Source organism: Peromyscus eremicus, chromosome 7, assembly GCF_949786415.1.
Source record: "Peromyscus eremicus chromosome 7, PerEre_H2_v1, whole genome shotgun sequence".
Classification (NCBI taxonomy): domain Eukaryota; kingdom Metazoa; phylum Chordata; class Mammalia; order Rodentia; family Cricetidae; genus Peromyscus; species Peromyscus eremicus.
The window spans coordinates 58,781,841-58,791,626 of record NC_081422.1 but is presented as its reverse complement, the minus strand read 5'-3'; positions in this window follow the sequence as shown (position 1 = coordinate 58,791,626).

The following is a 9,786-nucleotide window of genomic DNA, read 5'->3' as shown; positions in this document are numbered from 1 at the left end:
GTCACAACCTTGTATACTACCAGGGCATCTGAGGCCCTCTTCCGGCCTCCCGAGCACCAAGCACCTTAGTGGTTCACATACAAAAAGCCATGCAAATTAAAGACGTCTTAAAAAAAAAAAAAAAAAAAAAAAGAGGTGGGGGTGGGGCGGGGCTGGAGAGATGGCTGTGCAGTTAGAGTACTGGCTGCTCTTGCAGATGTCCTGACTTCAATTCCCAGCACCCACATGTCAGCGCTCACAACTGTCTGTAACTCCAGTTCCAGGGGATCTGAAACCCTCACACAATGTCCATAAAATAAAATTAAATAGATTATTTTTTTTTAAATGAGATGGTGAGAAAAACAACCAATGCTAGCCTCTTGACTCTGTACCCCAACATCCACCTACAAAATAATAATAGAGCTGGATGAAGCCAAGCGGTAGTGGCACACGCCTTTAATCCCAGCACTTGGGAGGCAGAGGCAGGTGAATAACTGTGAGTTCGAGACTGGCCTGGTCTACAAAGCGAGCTCCAGGACAGCCAGGAATGTTACACAAGAGAAACCCTGTCTCGAAACATCAAGAAAAGAAACAGCTGGATGGAACTGGAGAGATTGCTCAACAGTATTTGCCGCTTCTGTGTTAATCCCAAAGATTCGAGGAGAAAGACCACGGACAAAAATTATCATGGCTAAGTTAGTTAAAGCAAGCTTTTTTATTCACATACACCAAAAGTGGGGCTTAAGGGGCTGGAGAGATGGCTCAGAGGTTAAGAGCACTGGTCGCTCTTACAAAGATCCTGAGTTCGATTCCCAGCAATGGTGTGGTGACTCACAACCATAAAAATGAGATCTGGTGCCCTCTTCTGGTGTGCAGGCAAAACACTGCATACATAATAAAAATAAATAAATGTTAAAAAAAAAAAAAGTGGAGTTCAAGAGATCAGCCTTGGATGTGAGAAAGACAAGGTTTTATAGCTCGGGTAGGGGTTTCCAAATGGGACATTTGGTGGGCAAAATAGGTGGGACTACAGGGGCAGAACATAAGCGTAATGAGTTCCACCTTCTGAAGCAAAGTTGTGGTTGCAAGGTAGTTGATAACTACGTGGTCATAGTAACCTTTTGAAACAAAGGTAGGGTTGCAAGATGGTTATTAAACAAAGACATGGTTGCCATTTCCTGGAACAGGCAGTACAGAACCATTTGTAGTTAAGGTCACAGGTGGGGAGCAGCCCAGTCCTTGAGAAACAGATTTAATCAAAAACAGGAATGAAACTAGTTTGTCTTTACTATAAAGTGGCTTTTAAGCCTGAAATGAAGACAAACTGGTTCATCACTTGCAGAGAATACAGGTTCTGTTCCTAGAACCCACATGGCTACTCATAACCACCTGAAACTCCAGGTCCAGGGGCTCTGCTGCCCTCTGCTGACCTCTGGAGGCACTGCACACACATGCATGCACATAAAAGTCATACACATAAAATAAAAATAAATAAAATTTAAAAACATAATTAGAAGCCAGGCCGTAGTAGCACACGCCTTTAATCCCAGCACTTGGGAGGCAGAGGCAGGCAGGTATCTGTAAATTCAAGGCCAGCCTGGTTTACAGTGCAAGTTCCAGGACAACCAGGAAACCCTGTCTCTCTGAAAACAAAACAAAACAAACAAATACAAAGAAACACATAATTAGGACCGGAGCAGTCCCTTAGCGGATGAGGGCTCTGGCCACCAAGCCTGACTGAATTCAATGCTTGAGACCCACTAAGTGAAAGGAGAGAACACACTCCTGAAAGGTTTTTCTTTGACCTCCACACGTGGACCACAATGCGCGCACACACACACACACACACACACACACACACACACACACACTGTTATAGAATATTAGAGATGTGTTATATTTTTTATGCTGTGGAATATTTGTTTAGTGATGCAAAGAAGTGTTGCATTCTTTTATGTTGCATATATTTAACTCTGTGAAGCTGTGTTACTGTGCCTGTCTAAAACACCTGATTGGTCTAATAAAGAGCTGAACAGCCAATAGCAAGGCAGGAGAAAAGATAGGCAGGGCTGGCAGGCAGAGAGAATAAATAGAAGGAAGAAGGGAATGAAAAAAAGGAGGAAAGAGGACCAGGAGCCAGACACCCAGCTACACAGCAAGCCATAGAGTAAGGAATAAAGAAAAGTATACAGAATAGAGAAAAGTAAAAGCCCAGAGGCAAAAGGTAGACGGGATAATTTAAGTTAAGAAAAGCTGGCTAGAAATTAGCCAAGTTAAGGTCAGGCATTCACAAGAAAGAGTAAGCCTCTGTGTAGTTATTTAGGAGCTGGGTGGTGGGCACCCAAAGAGCGAAAGAGTAAAGAAAATTCAACAACAGACATAGAAACACATACACAATGAATTAATAATATAATTTTTAAACAGTAAAAGCACAGCCTGAGAGATGACTCAGCAGTTAAGAGCACTTGTTGCTCTTCCTAGGGGCTGGAGTTGGGTTCCCAGTACCCAGTGGTGGCATACAATCATCTGTAATTCCAGTTTGAGGAGATCTGGTGCCCTCTCCTGATCGACTCAGGTACCAGACATACATATGTGGTACGAAAACATTCATGCAGGGAAAAAAACATACACATAAAATAAATACCCTGAAAAAAACTTTAAAACTAATTTTATCTATTTTATTTTAATGTAATATTTGATACAAAATAATAAATATTTACATATATTACAAAATGTGCTCTATGGAGCTGTAGCTAAGTGGTAGAATGCTAGCCAAGCATTCGAAGAGTCTGGGATCAACTCCCAGCACCACAAAAAGAAAGAAAGGAAGGAAGAAAGAAAAAGAGAAAAAAGGACCAGAGAGATGGTTCAGCCAGAGGCTAATGGCCTGAGTTTGATCCCTTGGGCCTCCATGATGAAAGGAAAGAGTCAACTTCTTCAAGCTGTCCACTGACCTCTGCATGTGCTGTGGGATACAAGCACCCACACACGTGTGTGCACCCTCAAATAAATAAATAAACAAATAAATGTGAATAGATAAAATGTAATCTTATTATTATAAAAATAATTTTATAACTGGGCAGTGGTGATGCACACCTTTAATCCCAGCACTCTGGAGGCAGAGGCCGGCAAGCCTCTGAGTCAAGGCCAGCCTGGTTTACAGAGCAAGTTCCAGGACAGCCTGGGCTACACAGAGAAACTGTCTCAAAACAACAAAAACAAACAACAACAACAAGAACACAGGACTGGAGAGATGACCCAGAGGTTAAGAGCACTGGCTGCTCTTACAGAGGACCAGGGTTCAATTCCCAGCACCCACATGGAAGCTCACCACTGCCTGTAACTTCAGCTCCAGGAGATCTGACATCTTCATACAGGCATGCATACAGACAAAATACCAATGCACATAAAACAAAAATAAATAAATTATTTTTCAAATTAAATTAAATGAATGTAATTTTTAGAAAGTAAATTATCTGGACAGTAGTGGCACACTCCTTTAATCTCAGCACTCAGGAAGCAAAAGCAGGTGGATCTCTGTGAGTTCAAGGCTAGCCTGGTCTACAGAGTGAGTTCCAGGATATCCAAGGCTACACAGAGAAACCCTGTCTTAAAAAACAAAACAAAGCAAAGGAAAAGAAACACCATGGACATATCACTCAACATTAGACGTAGTAAATATTTTTCATCTGACTATATCTTGTCTCCTTTTCCCCTCCCTGTACCCCTTTCTTTTAACAGAACCTCACTATACAGTCCTAGCTGGCCTGCTAAGAATAAAGGTGCTCACCACTACACCCAGATTTCTTACTTTTTATTTTATTTTATTTATTTTAAAATTATTTCTTATTTTTTATTCTTAATTAATTGTATATGCCTGTGGGGATGTGCGCAGGAATTCAGGGGCCCCCTGGAGACCAGAGGTGCGGGATCCCCTGGAGCAGCCCTTGCAGGCATTTGTGAGGTGCCTTTTGTGGGTGCTGGGAATGGAATCTGCAGGGCTGTATATGCTATTAATTACTGAGCCATCTCTCCAACCCCCATTTATCACTCTTTTTAAAAATAGTTTTAGAAGCTGTGGCACACACCTTTAATCCCAGCACTCAGAAGGCAGAGGCAGGCAGATCTCTGTGGGTTTGAGACCAGCCTGGTCTATTCATTATCACCTGCTTTCTTCAAATTTTTATTTTATATTTTAAAGATTTTTTTTATGTGTATGAGGGTTTTGCACGTGGGTGTGTGAATAATGTCTGTACAGTGCCCAAGGAGGCCAGAAGAGGGCATTGTATCTCCTGGCTACAACACAGCCATTAAACTAGGCTGGCTCGCCAAGGAACTCCAGGAATCCATCTGCTTCTACCTCCCTGGTGCTGGGATTACAGTTGCTTGCAGCTGTAGCTGGACTTTTCTTTGGGCCACCAGCTCACAAACAACAACACAGAGAGATATTAATTATGAAAGCTTGGCCTTAGCGTAGGCTTTTTCCCAACTAGCGCTTCTAACTGAAATGAACCTGACCCCAGTGTTTCTGAGTGTGTATCTGTTGTTCCTTTGGTGTCGGCGAGCTCTTCATTCCGGTGCTGACCCAGTCAGGTTTCCAGAACTAAGTCCTGTAGGAGGTGGCGTATTTGCACATCTCCGAGTATTTCTCCCAAGTTAGTTCCTAAATTGACTTATCTGCATCATGGACATGATATGAAACTAATCTAAAATTTTAATTCAGGCTTGTTTTTAATTAACATTTATTTTATTAATATTTAATTTTCTACTTAATTAATATAATTAATATTTAATTTAATAATATGCATGGACATATGTGTACCACATGCTGCCCTGGAAGACACTATGTAGACCAGGTTGTCTTCAAACTCACAGACACTCACTTGGCTCTCTCTGGGATTAAAGACATCTGTACTGGGATTAAAACCTGTACCAACATGCTGGGCAGTAGCTTTTTAAACATTTTAAACATTTCAGATAAACAGTTTAGAAGTGTAACCGACTGTCTGGATGTTTACTGTCCTGTCAATCCGGCAGCTGCTCTCGCTGAATAATTGATGAAGAGTCAAGTGTGAAGCCTAAGTCTGCTGCAGCTGGCCCCCATCTCCCCCAGGAGATACATCTGCTTCCTCAGTTCCCCAGGTGACACATCTGCTTCTTCAGTTTCTCAGGAGACACATCTGCTTCCTCAGTTCTTCAGGAGACATATCTGCTTCCTCAAGAATGGCCTGAGGTCAGCTATTCCAACTGCAATGAAACCACTGAGAGTGTCTTGATAACCACTTTTAATGGTCACTTATCCTTCATTTAAAGGGAGATGCTCCGGCAAGTGGAAGGCGATGTGAGCTCAGCCACTGTCTGAGGATGTGGCCTAAACCAGGCAGGATGCCAGATCCTGTAGCTTTCTTTGGAAGAGCCCAGGGCAGGAACTTTGCCCTGGGTGGCGGATGTGGTGTTGTGATACTGTGCATTTTTTTTCACCCTTGTATAGCACAGTGAAAGAAGATACTCAGGACATACCAGCTCCTTAGAGGGAAGTCTTCACTTCCTTTGCAATCCAAATTCCGGATCCTGGATCTTCTTCTTCTTCTTCTTCAATCTGGTCTGAGATTAAACAGATCTCAAATCTCTTTGCCAGAACATTCACCCAAATGCTTGTCATGGCTGCCCCACCCTTCTCCTCCTCTTTCAAGCTTCTTTCTACTCTGTGGGAAATTCCTTCATCATCCTTTTCCTGCCAAGTGCTTTGCAAAGATTACAGGCAGGAAATGTAAAGTGGGGAGTGACCGTTTGAGCCGCACTGATCTAGAGGCTGTGAGAAGAACGGCTGAGGCAGAACCACCGTAACGTGTGAGCATTTCTATCTAACTCACTCTTGCTCTGAGGCAGTTAGTTATAGAACACTGAGAATTTGCCAGAGCAGATTTTCGTCTCCAATAATGAACTGCATGACACATAAGCCTGGACTTGTGCATATTTTAAGACACTGGAAACTGTAGTTATTGGTACCCCCGGCGTATTTTATAGTTTTATGTGCTCCCGAGGAACAAGAAATCTCTTCCGCGCAATGTGCCAGATTACTGTAATGGAACAACAGCCCCATAAAATATGAAGTATTGTTTATTTTACGGTGGTGATGACATATTGTCACTAGGTTTCTGCCGACCTGCACGGGATTTATCTTTGCTCTTTTCTAGGCTTTCTCTGAGTTGGAGACCTTTGGAATGGAAGCCCACACTTGCATCTGGACTTAGGTTTACAGAGTCGGAGACTGGGAGCTGGAGAGATGGTTCAGCAGTTAAGAGCACGTGCATACAAACATAGACATACACACATACATGTTAAAAACAAAAAGCAAGAATAAGACTCTGAACAGAAAGAGTCATGGGTGGAAGGAAATGGTGGTAGTACAAGGACCCGAGCCGGGGCTGTACCTCAGTTGGTACAGTGCTTGCTTGGCAGTCAAGACGTCCTGAGTGCGAGCCCCGTTCCGGAATCATCCATAAGCGCTAAGCACATCTGTATCTCAGGACTGGAGAGGTAGAGGCAGGAGGAAGAGAGATCCAAAATCATCCTTGATTACAGAAAGTTGGAGTCCATTTTATAATATATAAGACCCTGTGTCAAATTAAATAAATGATAAAAAAAATCTGGTAATCAGAACTCTTATCATGATTATGGTGTAAGACATGTAGTATTTTTCCTTTGGGTTTGTTTGTTTGTTTGTTTGTTTTGAGACAGGATTTCTCTGTGTAGCTTTGTAGTCGCTCTGTAGACCAGGCTGGCCTCGAACTCACAGAGATCCACCTGGCTCTGCCTCCCAAGTGCTGGGATTAAAAGTGTGTGCCACCACCGCCCGGCCCGACAAGTAGTATTATAGTGGAAACAAAACCAAAACCAAAGGAGAATGTCCTCATATTGAATAACTTCTGCTTGCTGTAATCAGTCATTTCTCTTTTTTTCAGAAGTTGTTTTTTTTAAGAGTTATTATGTATGCAGTCTTCCTGCATTATGCCTGCCGACCAGAAGAGGGCACCAGATCTCATTACAGATGGTTGTGAGCCACCATGTAGACGCAGGAAGTTGAATTTAGGACCTCTGGAAGGGCTGTCAGTGCTCTTAACCTCTGAGCAATCTCTCCAGCCCCCAGAAGTTTTTTGGGATTTTTGTTTGTTTGTTTGTTTGTTTGTTTGTTTAAGATGTATTTATTTATTTATTTATTATGTATGAATGTTTCGCCTGATTATATGTATATATGCAAGTGTATACCCTTGGCATGCCTGGTGCCTGTGGAGGCCTGAAGAGATTATTGAATCCCCTGGAACTGGAGTTTCAGACAGTTGTGAGATGACTTGTAGGTGCTGGGAAAAAAACCTGGGTCATCTGCAAAAGCAACCAGTGGGACTTTCGATACAGCTCAGCAGTTGCTGCGCTTCAAGAGGGTATGGGTTCGGTTCCCAGGACCATGTCAGGTGGCTCACAGCTGCCTGCAGCTCCAGCTCCAGGGGACCTGAAGCCTCTGGCTTCCAAGGACACTTGCATGCACATACACATAATTAAAAATAATAAAAATAAATCTTAAAGAAAAGGAGGTGGGCAGCAAGTGCTCTTCACCTCTCAGGTCCCAGTCAGAAATTTGTTATTTTGAATTTCCCAAAAGCATTTTTTCTAAGAAGAAAATAAATATTGTAATTTTTTTTTTGAGACAGGGTTTCTCGGTGTAGCCCTGCCTGTCCTGGAACTTGCTCTGTAGACCAGGCTGTCCTGGGACTCAGAGATCTACCTGTCTCTGCCTCCCAAGTGCTGGGATTAAAGGTGTGTGGCACCATGCCTGGCTTGTTTTGATTTTTGTTTTTTTTTTTGAGGTGGGGTCTCACTATGTAGCTCTGGGTGGCCTGGAACTCTTTATGTAGACCAGGATGACTTAAAATTAATAGAGATCCACCTGCCCACCTCTGCAACCCTAAGTGCCGGGATTAAAGGCACGTGCCACCGCCACCCGGCTTTAAATGTAATTTTTAATGGAACAAGTGTGAGCTGACCTCTAAAAATAAAACTTGTAGTGGACTGGAGAAAATGGCTTAGCTGTTGAGAGCACTGGCAGCTCTTGCAGAGGACCCAGATTTGGTTCCCAGCACCACATGATGGCTCACACCCATCTGTTAACTACAGTTCCAGAAGGGTCTGACACCCTTTCTGGCCTCCATAGGCACCAGGTATGCAAATGGTACATGGACATACATGTAGTCAGAATACTCATATTCATAAAATAAAAAGGCCTGGCGGCTGTGGCACATACCTTTAATCCTAGCACTTGGGATTCAGAGGCAGGTGAATCTCCAAGTTTGAGGTCTACAGAGTAAGTTCCAGGACAGCCAGGGCTACCCAGAGGAATCCTGTTTCAAAAACCAAAAATAATATAAAATAAAAATAAAATAAAACAACTTGTAAATAGGTAGTATCCTAAAATCCAAGAGTGCTATGCTATCCAACTGATAGCAACTATGTGAATATGGCTGAGGATAAGTTCAGGATATCATCATATGAACAGATTATTATTGAGCAGTATATTAAGGATATTTAATTATAGAAAAATAGTTTCAAATATCCTTGATATTAAGCTGGGCATGGTGGTGCATGCCTTTAATCCCAGCACTCCGGAGGCAGAGGCAGGTGGATCTCTGAGTTTGAAGCCAGCCTGGTCTACATAGTGAGTTCCAGGACAGCTAGGGCAGTTACACAGAGATACCCTGTACTGAAAAACCAAAATTAAATTATATATATATAATGTATGTGTGTGTATACATACATATATATACTAATTATAACAGAATTTTGTGTCTTTGGGGAGTTTTTGTTTAGTTGTTAGGTTTTGGTTTTGTGGGGTTTTTCTTTTTTTGTTGTTTTGTTTGTTTGTTTGTTTGTTTGTTTGAGAAAGGGTTTCTTTGTGTAGTTTTGGTGCCTGTCCTGGAACTCGATCTGTAGACCAGGCTGCCCTCAAACTCACAGAGATCTGCCTGGCTCTGCCTCCCGAGTGCTGGGATTAAAGGTGTGCGCCACCACCGCCCTGCTAGGTTTTGTGTTTTGACTGGTTGGCTGGTTTGGTTTTTTGAGACAGGGTCTCTTGAACTTGCCCTCCAATTCACTATACAGCTGATTCTGACCTTGAAACCTAATCCTCCTACCGCTCTCTCCTGGTAGCTATATAATTTTAAAAGCACAAAATACTCAGAGGATATAATGTTTTATTTTGCTTTAAACAAAAAACAAAACAAAACAAACAAACAAACAAAAAACCCAGCCAGTTGCTGGTGGTGGCAGCACACTTTTAATCCAAGAATTAGGGAGACAGAGGCAGGCAGATCTCTTTGAGTTTGAAGGAAGCCTAGTCTACAAAGAGAGTTCCAGGACAGCCAGAGCTGTTACACAGAGAAACTCTGTCTCAAAAACAAAAACAAACCAAACAAACAAAAGAGCCACAGAGTCTTGCCATATAGTGCTGGAACTGCCTGGAATTCTCTGTGAAGGAGATTGGCATCAATTACTCAAGAGATCTCTTTGCCTCTAGAGTGCTGGGGTCAAAGGCATATGTCACCATGGCTGGCTTTTTTATTTTGCTTGTCACAAAGAAAGTGTTTCTTCAGTTAAATCATTTGTATTGCCAGAAGTGTGGGAAATGCCTTTAGTGCCAGCTCTGGGGAGGCAAAGACAGGTGGATCTCTTGGAATTTGAGGTCTACACAGCAAGTTCAAAGCCAGCCTGGTCTAGAGCACCCTGAAAACCCTGTCAGCTTACCTTTCTGTTGCT